Raw genomic sequence first — 12,039 nt, forward strand, 5'->3', positions numbered from 1 at the left:
TGAGGAGATCTCCAGACTGCGTGTGGAGGATGTAACCTGGCTTCTCCTTGCAGCTTATAGTAAAATGCGAGCAGAAAGAGATAAACTTAGAACTGAACTCTTGGGTTCAAAGAAACCAGAAGCTGATGGCTTGGAAAATTACAGGCTTCCAGGGGGTGGAATCCCAGAAGCTACAGCCCAGTGTGAGGATATAACCAAACATGGAACCCCACCTCCATTTCAGTACAAGCCAAGATTGAAAAAGGAGTTAAGCAGAAAGGATTTGTGGAAAGTCCTATTGTCTAATGGCTTTGACTCCTGTGTGCTTCATGCAAAGTCAACAGAATTTTTGCGAGATCTTTATAGACAGAGCCATTGCCGGTCTGGACTGGAGGAGACAGACAAGGAAAAATTAAAGGAAAAATCTCTTCAAAGACAGAGCCATGGAGGTTGAGGTCTGGAGTCAGGAGGTCTCGGGCTGAGAGAGCGGAGCAGCCCACATGCATGGAAAGGGTGAGTTTGTCCTGGAGGTTGAGGGCGGGCCTTCCGCCTCAATGCTCAGGAAATGTCCTGCCACCCCAAGCCCCAAAGAGGGTGGAGCACATTCCCAGGGAATTGGGGAGAGCCTAGCTGCCACCACACTGTTCTGACGGGGTTGAGCGTGTGCCCTGGAAATGGAAGGGAATCTGGGAGCTGCCCCGATGTTTGAGGAGGGTGGGGCCAAGAAGGTGGTCTCCCCAATGTGTGGATATGTTGGAGCACTCACCTAAGCATTTGGAGAGGAAACAGCTGCCAAAAAGGCCCTTGAGAAGGGTTAGGCTCCCGCTCTCTCAAGCCCCAAGGATGCAACGTTGTTCTGTTAATGACTCTCAGACTTTGAAATCTAATGGAGTTTGTCCTGTGGGTTTCAGGAACTGTTTTGCTCCTGTTAACCCTGTTTTCCTTACTGTTTCTCCTTATGGCAGTGGAAATGTTTATCCTATGTATGTCTCTCCTTTGTATATTGGGAGCACATAACTTGTTCTAAGTTCACACATCCACAGCTAAAGAAAAATTATGCCTTAGGACTGGCCATGCCTATAATTGATTTTGATGGGATTTTGTACTTAACTTTTGTTACTGAAATGATTTAAGTTTTTGTGATATTGTGATGAAATGAATATATTTTGTATTTGGAAAGATAATGTCATTTTGGGGTCCAGGGGGTGGAATGTGCCGGTTTGAATGTATTGTATTCCCCAAATGCCATTATCTTTGTGGTCTTGTGGGGCAGACGTTTTGGTGTTGGTTAGATTTGTTTGGAATGTGCCCCACCCAGCTGTGGGTAATGATTCTGATGAGATGTCCCCATGGAGGTGTGGCCTCGCCCATTCAGGGTGGGCCTTGATCAGTGGAGCTATATAAATGAGCTGACTCATAGAGAGGGAATGGAGTGCAGCTGGGAGTAATGTTTTGACGAGGAGCAAGCTTGCTAGAGAGGAACGTCCTAGGAGAAAGCCGTTTTGAGGCCGGAGCTTTGGAGCAGACGCCAGCTGCCTTCCTAGCTAGCAGAGGTTTTCCGGACGCCATTGGCCATCCTCCGGTGAAGGTACCCGATTGCTGAGGTGTTACCTTGGACGCTTTGTGGCCTTAAGACTGTAACTGTGTAACAAAATAAACCCCCTTTTATAAAAGCCAATCCATCTCTGGTGTTTTGCATTCTGCAGCATTAGCAAACTAGAACAGCCCACTAACTACAAGCTAATTTTTGCATAAAAGTGTTTAACTTGTCAAATGCCTACAATCAAAGGTAATGAGAAAACTGCCATCATGTTAAATGTTTTAGCAGCACCAAATATGAGATGTACCTATTCAAGAGCTCTTCCAACTGACAAAGAAGTTGCCTTTGTCCAATATTCCTAATTTCAAAGCCCATTATTATAAAGATGATAATGATGCTTAGATTTTTTATCTATTCTCATTTTTAATTTATCACTGTAATATCCTGCTTTACAGAGAGTCTGATAGATGTCTATTATATTCTGTTGATTTGGTAGCTTTAACATACTCTGTATGGAAAATCTTTTTTTAACTTTTTTCACTAAGCTCAGTTTTTCTTTTTTTTCTGGCACTAAACAGATTTTAAGACTTTGCAGCTCTTTAAGAGGTACACCTACCCATGCCCTCATCCTCCTTGGATCTGTCAGCCAAATGCAATCAGCAGCAAGACACTTTCTCAAGCATCCGTCAATGAAAGATGTAGTAGACTGTATGTTTTGTGTATTCTAAATGCCACTCATATATTTATATGGGTCTATAAAATATCTAAACTGTTTGCCACAGCTATAAATTTTTATTTCTCCTTTTAGATTCTTGAAATCATCAAGGACATTTCAATTTCAAACTTTAAGGAAATGCATCCAGTGCAGAGGAGTAGTCTAATATAATTCCTGAAATCAGTCAGATATGACTTAATGGCTTCGAATGCTTGCTCTGCCACCATGCTTGCATGGTTTAGACCTACAATTCATATAGTTTTGTCTGTTGGAGACACAACTATCTTATCTTTAAAATGAACATCACTACAGCGCTTCCTCAAATGGTAGATGAGATGAATCAATAGTAAGATGATATATATTTAGCACTTACCAAAGCACTTGGTATATAATTTGTGCCCAAGAAGTGGTATATATTACTATCAATATAATATCAATTATAAGAAGGCATTTCAATACAAGTGATCCTCAACCAGGGGCAATTTTGCCCCCAGGAGACATTTGGCAAGGTGTACAGAAATATTTGGTTTTCACAATTGAGGAGGTGAAAGGGATGAATTTCTACTGGTATGTAGTATGTAGGGGAGAAGGATGCTGCTAAACATATTATAATATGTGAGATAGCCTCACAACAACAAAGAATTATCCATAATAAAATCTCAATAGAGCTGAGGATGAGAAATCCTGCCATAATTCTGTTTGCTCATGGACCTTTCTTCTCCATCATAGATGATGTTTATATTTGAAAGATCACACTATAAAAAACTTTTTAATTTTTCTTTCTTTGTGTGCTGTAAAGTGACACTTTTTTCTTGCAGGCTAATTGACTTACCATGAATTGAATGACTACACTGTATAAAATATTAGATATAGAAAACAAGCCTGAACAAATATCCTCTTGTGATGACTCTTTTCTTACAAAATGCATTGTTCACTGTGAAACAAATCATGATGTATTTGACCTCTATTAAGATATATTTACAAAAGAATCAAATTAAGCATCAGTCATTATTAGTAAGTTATTTGGGGATCTATGCAAGTATATTTAGTACAATTAAAACCCATAAAATGCCATGCTTCTATAAAATAAATTATATCACCTTATTAATGCATTTAGAGTTAATTTTTTTCCAACAGCAACAAGCTGAATAGTTGCAGGGTTTAATCAGCACAATTAATCATTAGTGCACACTTTATAGTGATCAGTCCCATTCAATTTTATGACCAGGGTTTATCACAACAGAACGCATTACAAATCATCCAGAAACTTAAGAAAATAAGGTGCTACCTTCCATTTTAAGTCACTAATTTTATCCATTCTAACACTTCCCTGAATATTTTGGATATTTTTCAGTGTGAATTAATGTTGATTAACATAAGTGGTTATATTTAAACATAATACATGCAAATTTAACAAATGTGCACTAATCTGTGCATTGGCTTGGTGTTTTTAGTCTATTTCATCTCCTAAACTGCAAAAGTTTGTATGTGTGTGTATATATGTGTGTATATGTATGTGTTTGTGCACATATATTATCTCAATGAGGTGTTACAAACAACATGTTCTCAGTGAAGAGTTTCCTAATAATTTTCTTTGAAACAGCAGCCCCTACCACCACCACCCCCACACGCATGTCCCTCATTTTCCTTCCTTTCTCTCTATTTTATTCCATATCATGTTTCACTATCTAATGTACTATATATTTTATTTCTTTATTTTGACTATGGTCTCTCTCCTCTCTCTCCTCACCTCCCCACCCCCATCTTTCTCTCTCACCAGCATGTTTAAGAATCATGAGCTTCAGGATCTGATGTCCAAGGTTTTGAATGCAGCTCTACCTGTTAGTGACTGTGGGACTAGGGGCAGGTAAAATAACCTCTCTCTGCCCCAGTATGGAAATAATAATACTATCTACTTCATAATGTTGTTATGAGATTTAAATGAGGAAATATACATAAAAGTACTCAGCCTGTGGTAAACACTATGCAAATGTTAGCATTAATAATTAGTCTTCTTGAAGGCAGAGGCTTCTCTCTCACGTCTGTATTCCCAGAACGTGTAACATATCTGGCATAGACAATCAAAGGCTTACTTAAAGAAGGGGTCTCACTCTTTACCTAGCCAAGGTTCTTTGGTTTTCTTAACACCACAAAAACCTTAGTATGGTCTCTTGGAAACTCTCATGCCCTCCAACTCTCCTCCTCTATATTATGGGGAAGGGAGGGTGGAGAAAAAGTAACAGTATTTCTAATAGAATTGGGGAAATTTTTTAATATTACACTTTATTTTTCCTATAATATTTTCCTGACCCCCTTTTTAAATTTCATCAAAATATAGTTGAATGGACAGAATTTATAGCAGATAAAACAAAGGAAACAAAATGCTGTTATTGTAAATACAAGACAATTCCTTCAAAGGCAAATTGCAGCATGTTGGATTAAAAATAGTTTTCTATTTAGATAATATATAATGTGAAAATTGAGTTTAGGTACACATCTAACTAATAGAAAATAAAACATTCTGCTTCATAGCTGACAAGCCATCTGCTTGGGGATTTGTGCTTGATTTATTATTGAATCTCACGAAGGACATAATAAGTAAAATTAGACTTATGGCAAACATCAATTTATTTTACTTCCATTTATACTTGAGAATGAGTATTTTTTAATATAAACAAATTACATTGTCAAATTGCAACTAAAACAAATGTAAGCATAAATATTTTTAGGTCAGATTTTTGTTTTCTTTTATTTTATATATGTAAACTGGAAGTAATGACAAGTTAAGATGTAAGCCTAAAACCTCATTAAAGTCTCTCAACAACATGAGATGGGTTTTATAATAGCACTTTATATTTTAAGAAACTGAAGGTGAAAATGTTAAGTAACTTGTCTTTTATAACACAACAAATATTCAAAATCCAGGTTGATAATACTTTAAATCCTGTGTTTTCCCATTACACCAAGTTTTTCTTTCCATTGTTTAAACTAAGATCATATAGATTTATCACAAATGTAAGTCTTTTAGATTTTTAAGATTGACTCTTGTACTAAACTAAAAAAAAAAAAAAACTCTACTTCTGGACATGAAGGAATAACAAGGGTAGAACCTAACCTCTCACCATAAATTAGAAACAGCACAAAATACATAAAACTGTTTTCAGACACTGGACAGCAGGCAGTATAGTTTTGTGATCCTTGAAAGAAGGGACATAAATCCTGTAAGATGTAAAATTCCCCCGTCTTTTTGCTTGGATACAGTTTCCAGACTGCAGATGTATGAAGGAGAATCCAAAAAGCCTAGGCATCTCTAAATTGAAGAGATGGAGATCAGATTTTTATGATTCTAACTCAGCTAGAAGTGGAAACCAGTGATTTGGGTGAAAATGTGCTTTGGAAACAGCTTCAGGGATTCTTGAATTTTGTTGAATACTAAGCTGTGCATGCCTGGGGTGAAACTCCACAGGGCAGGGCCAAGAAAGACAGGAGATTTGTAAATATTACTATTCCAAGGGCTCACAGCTGGGGAAGTCACGGACACCTCTAGCAGCCAACTTCCAGCCTGTATCTACTCCCACCTCCTTTTCTATTGTGTGCAAATGATTCAATATGTTTCCATTCCACTGCCCAAGAGATAAGTTAGATCTAATGGAGTGACCTGACCATATCTTAAACCCAGAAAATAGGGAACAAGCAGCCTCAGCTGTTTATCAGGATGGAAACTCTCAGCGGCAGGACCCTCTTCATCTGGGTTGTATAAATACCCCCCACCTTGGGAAGCACAGATTTGTCTCTCCTCTCTGACAGGAAGTGGGGCATGAGGAGCTGCCATCCACTGGCCCTGACCAAAGCAGCTGACTTCCCCAAGTGCTGGCCATGATGGGACCATCCCCTGTGCTCTTTTGGACCTTTGGTACTATGTAGGTGATAAAGAGGTCATTTGCTTAAAGCTTCTGTTGTACCTGAACCTGTGCTCCCATGACGTACCATATAGCAACTCTCTCCACACTCACACAGGACCAGGCTATTTTCAAGCTTTAATCCTTCAGAATGGAGTCTCCTCAATAATTATCCATGCCAGTCAATGGAGATCCAAGGAGACCTATGCTCAGTGGTGGGTCTGAGCTTTCTGTTGACTGAATGCTCTTTGACAAATGCTCCAAGAAAGCTAAAAAAAGCAGAGATAAAATTAATTCAAAAAAGTGTAATTTGAGGCCAAAGCAAACCCAACATATTTAAAGAAATCACAATGATCAACATCTAGTCAAAATTACTAGATAAGACAAGCAGCCAGAAACTGATGCATAATCAAGAGAAAAATCAGTTAACACAAACACATCCAGAAATGCTAAAAACAACGGGATTAGAAGACAAAAATGTTTTATAAAAAGCCATCATAATTATATACAGGTATTTAAAATAAAACATGAAAATGTAAGGACAGAAATGGAACATATGAAAAGACCCAAAGAAGTTTTTAGAGATGAGAAACTTTTTATAGACAAGACTAAGAGTAGATTATGGTAGGATAAAAAGTCAATGAGCTTGAAAGCATAGTAATAGAATATATACAAAATAAAGAACAAAAGACTGTAAAATATGAGCACAGCCTCAAGACCTATGAAATAATTCCAATCAGTGTAATATATATATATATATATATATATATATAATTGGAAGCACAGATGAAGATGAGAGGAGAAAATTAAGAAAGAATAATTAGGATAGCTACGGAGACTACTGGTGTGATTACCATGTTCCTAAGTGTGGTCTCCTCTGCCAAGAGTAAGTAAAAAGCCATTCTTGTGAAAATGATGAGCCAAGTTGGGACAGGCTACATCTTCAACACAAAGGGAACTGACTACAAGAGAGAGAAACTGACTCTTTTGCATTATGACCCAGTTGTAAAGTAAAAAGTCCCTTTTGTGGAACAGGAAAAAATACATTCCCTCTGAACAATGGATTGAAAATGAATTTGATTTATAAATGAGAAGACTGGAGGGCAGGGTAGCTGATACAGTAATCCTGCAAAGTGTAATAAACCAAGATGAAATGGAATCACTGTCCCCTGTAATTTGAACACCATTGTGAAGGAGAACAATGCAGTGAAAGGAAGTTTTTCATATTAGGACATATATTGTTGCATCACACATTTATCTTTCTGGATATTTTTATAGCCCTTAATAAAAAAATACGAAAATAGCTACATACACCTACACACACACACACACACACACACACACACAAACAAAATGAAAGAATGACTGACAATTATCCAAATTGATAAAAACTACAAACTTGCCTGTGATGGTTAAGTTCATGTGTCAACTTGGCCAGGTTATGGTGTCCAGTTGTTTGATCAAGCAAGCACTCACCTGATTGTTACTGTGAGGATATTTCAGGGACTTCAGTCATCAGTAAATTGATTGCATCTACGGCTTATCACCTCTACAATCAACCGAAGAGATTGCCTTCAACAGTGAGGGACATCTTATCCAATAATTTGAAGGCTTTAAAATGAGAAATGATAGTTGCAGCAGTCAGAAATAAAGAATTTCTATTTCTACTTCAGCCAGTCAGCTCCTTCTGGGGAATTCAAAAACCTTTCATTGGGGTTTCCAGCTTGTGGTCTTCACTATGGAATTTGGACTTGCCTGTCTCCACAGTCTCCTGTTGGTTCTGTTTTCCTAGAGAACCCTTACTAATATACTACTGATCCAAGAAGCTCAATGAACTGTAAATTCAAAACACACACACACACGCACACACACATTACATCAAGGCATATAATAAGCAAATTGCTAAAAATCAGTCAGAAAAACAAGGCTTGTTATGTACAGAGAAACAAAGATAAGAATGACTGGGTTTTCTTATCAGAAATAATGGAATAAGCCAGTAGATAATGGCTTTAAATTAATGATAGAAAAAAAATCCATCATCTAGATTTCTATGCCAAAAATAATATTCTTTATAAATAAAAGTGAAATACAATCTTTTTCATAAAAAGAGAAGGTAAGAGAATATATCACTAGCAGACCAAAACTAACAGAATTTTTAGTGAAATTCCTCAAGCAGGAAAAAAAAGATACTATATGGAATCTTGGATCTGACCAATAGAATGAAAAGTGATAGAAACTGTAATATTTTGATAAGTATAAAATGTCATTGCTAATTTTTAATTTCTTTAATAGATATTTGTCTTTTTAATGTAAAATAATAACTTTGCCTCATGAGGTTTATGACATATGCACAAATAAAATATATGGAAACAATAGCATAAAGGATGGCAGGGGAATGGAAATATTCTTTTGTAAGGATGCTATATTATACATGAAGAGAATATTATTTCAAAATACACTATCACAAAGAGAATATATATATTTTAAACATTAACACAACCATTTAAAACAAAGAATGATAGCTAATTAGCCATTAATGGAGAAATTAAACATTTAATGTGAAAAAAGATAGGAAAAGAAGAAAAATGGAATAATAAATGGATGCAACAAACAAAAATTACAAGTTGATTGATATTAATCTGAACATATTTATATTTACATTAAATGCTCTACATATGTCAATAGAAAGGCAGGCATTTTAAGATTGGATGTGTGAAACTCATATCAAATATACAGAAATAGATTATAAGTAAGAAAATGGAAAACTATGCCAACAGTGAGCCTAAGAAAGTTGGAAAAGCCATAGTAATAACAGAAAATGTATACTAAAGAAAAGAAATGTTAGCAGGTATAAAGAGGAACATTTCATAAAGAGAAGGGTCAATTAATCAAGAAGACAAAATGATCCTTCATGTTTATGCTCCCAATAATGGAGCTGTAAAATACATAAAGAAAAATTAGTACTGTACAAATGAAAGGAGAAACAGACAAATCCAGAATGGAAAAATTGGAAATTCCAATGTCTCTCTCAGTAGTTAATAGAATAATAAACATAAAATCAAAGAATATGGGAAAAAAAACCTTAAACAAATCAATCAAATACATCTAATTGATATTTACAGAATGCTGAAGACTACAATGGCAAAATTTAATTTTCAATTATATATGGAACATTAAACAAAATAGGCCATATGTTGTGCCATTAAATATGTTTCATCTAATGTTAAAGAGTCAAAATCATACACAGTAGAAATTAATTAGAATCCAATAACAGTAAGATGACTGGAAAATCCCCAAACATTTCATAATTAAAAAAATTATCTCTAAATATCACATAGGTGAAAGAAGAAATCAAAAGGAATAAGAAGGTATTATGAATTAAGTGAAAATGAAAACACAGCTTTCAAAATTTGTGTGATATAAGTCAAACAGAGCTTATAGGGAAATGTGTATCTTTAAGTGCTTTTATTAGAAACAAATCAACAAATATTTAAAATCAAATGATCCAAGACAAGGGTTACAAAATTTGTTTCTGTAAAGTGCCAGATGGGAAATAATTTAGGCTCTGTATTCTACAGATGCAGCTACTTAGCTCTGCCATTTTAATACAAAAGCAGCCATAGTCAATACATAAATGAATGAGTTTGGCATTATTCCAATAAAAATTTATTTATGGACACTGAAATCTGAATTGCATGCCACATGTCACAAAAGATTATTATATGTGAGTTATTTTCAACCATTTAAAAATGTAAAAACCACTCAGGTTGTGGGCACTGCAAAAATAGTGGGACATTTTTCCCACAGGCCATTGTTTGTTGACTAGAATACAAACTTCCGCCTTAGGAAGCTAGGCAAAGGAAGCAATTTAAACCAAAGTAAATAATAGAAGGAAGTTGTAAAGATGAGAATAGCATTTAATGGCATTGATAATATACAGATAGGTAAGGAAAATTGATGAAACCAAAGCTTGTTCTTTGGAAATATCAATAAAATGGATGAACTTCCAGATCCACCAATAAAGAAAAAAAAAAATGTGAAGCCACATAATAATGAAAGAAGAGATATTGCTCTACAGTATACAGGCTAATAAGGAAATATGAACAATTTTAATATCCCTAGAACTGTCATAGTATTTCAGTTTGTAATTAAAAACTCCAGAACCAGATGGCTTTATTGATGAATACTATCAAGCATCTAAAGATGAAATAACAGGAACTCATATAAACTTCTTCAGAAATTGAGGGAAGAAGGAATATTCTATGAGACCACAAACAGCCTGCTACAAAAAGAAGGCAAAATATGACCAGGAAAAATGTAGACAAATATCCCTAACTTGAAAATACTGAAAAAACTTAGCAAAGAGAATCCACAAATATATAGAAAGGATTATAAAGTATAAGCAACTGCAATTTATGCTGGGAATAAAATCACCATAATAATGGAATGACCAAGAGAAAAAGAAACACAAGATCATCTTAATAGATGCAGAAATTGCATTGGACAAAATTCAGAGCTCATTCATGAATAAAACTTTTAGCAAACAAGAAATAGTAAGGAGCAGACTATGAAGCATCTATAGAAAACCTATAGCAATGATTATACTTAATGGTGAAAGACCGAATTATTTTCCCCTTAATATTGGGAACATGTCAAAATGCCCAGTCACATCACTTTTATACTTTTAGTTATTAGAGTTTCTAGGCAGTGAATTAGGATGCAGATAGAAGGAAGGAAGGAAAGAAGGAAGGGAGGAAAGGAGGGAGGAGAGAAGAAAGGAAGGAAGGAAGAAAGGAAGGAAGGAAGGAAGAAATGAGGGAGAGAGGGAGGAAGGAAGGGAGGAAGGAAGGGAAAGAGGGAAAGAAAGAAAATAAATCCATTAATTTGGAAAAGGAAAAGAATAAAATTATTTATATGCATACAACACAGATGTCCAAAGGAATACACCAGGAGTTACAAAAACTAATTCATCAGTTTAGAAAGGTCATAGGATACAAGGTCAATATATGAAAGTCAATTATATATATATTTATGCAATGAAAAATCAGAGATTGAAATTAAATATACCAAAGTGTTTACAATAGCATCAAAATTTGAAGGGAAAAATTTATATACAAAAACCTACAAAACACTGCTGAAAGAAATTTGATAAATCACGTTCACAGATGGGAGGTCTCCATATTGTCAAGACATCAATTTTCCCAAAAATTATTTATTGAATCCCAATCAAAATTGCAGAGGGCAATTTTTTTAGAGAAGTGGTTTTACAGAACAGTCATACATAAAATGCAGGATTCTCATATACCACCTTGTTAGTAGTAACAACTTTCTTTGGTGTGGTTCACTTGTTACAATTGAAGAAAGCATATTTTTATAATTATGATATTAACTACAATCCATGGTTTAATTTAGGGTTCGCTGTTTGTATTGTGCAGTTCCATGGATTCTTTTTAAAAAATTTTATTCTAGTAACACCCTAAAATTTCACCCTTTAACCACATTCAAATATGTAATTCAGTGCTGTTAATTACATTCACAATGATATCTTTGCCACCACTATTCATTACCAAAAAGAAATTCTATACGTTTTAAGACTTTAACCCTTTAATCCCTAACTCTTACCCCCACTATATTTTTTATAAGGAATTTTATTTTGAGATAAATTCAAACTTACAGGAACAGTTGCAAAAACAGTACAACCCCATATGTAGAACTCCAGCATACCCCAAGCCCGACCCCCCTCCCCTGATACCTCGATCCACCACCTTTAACATCCTGTCACACCACCATTTCTTTCTTTCCTTCCCATCCTATCATCCATCATCTATTGCTATGTCTTCTGAACATATGAGAGTAAGCTGCACACATCCTTGGAAAAACAATATAATTCATATATACATTTCCCA

General features: G+C 35.3%; 1 pseudogene; it reads left to right on the forward strand.

The window, feature by feature from the left end:
• Positions 1-6,988: 6,988 nt before the first annotated feature.
• On the forward strand, positions 6,989-7,189 carry LOC119528907 (annotated as a pseudogene).
• Positions 7,190-12,039: the final 4,850 nt, after the last annotated feature.

Source organism: Choloepus didactylus, chromosome 3 (genome assembly GCF_015220235.1).
Source record: "Choloepus didactylus isolate mChoDid1 chromosome 3, mChoDid1.pri, whole genome shotgun sequence".
In the NCBI taxonomy this organism is placed as follows: Eukaryota; Metazoa; Chordata; class Mammalia; order Pilosa; family Megalonychidae; genus Choloepus; species Choloepus didactylus.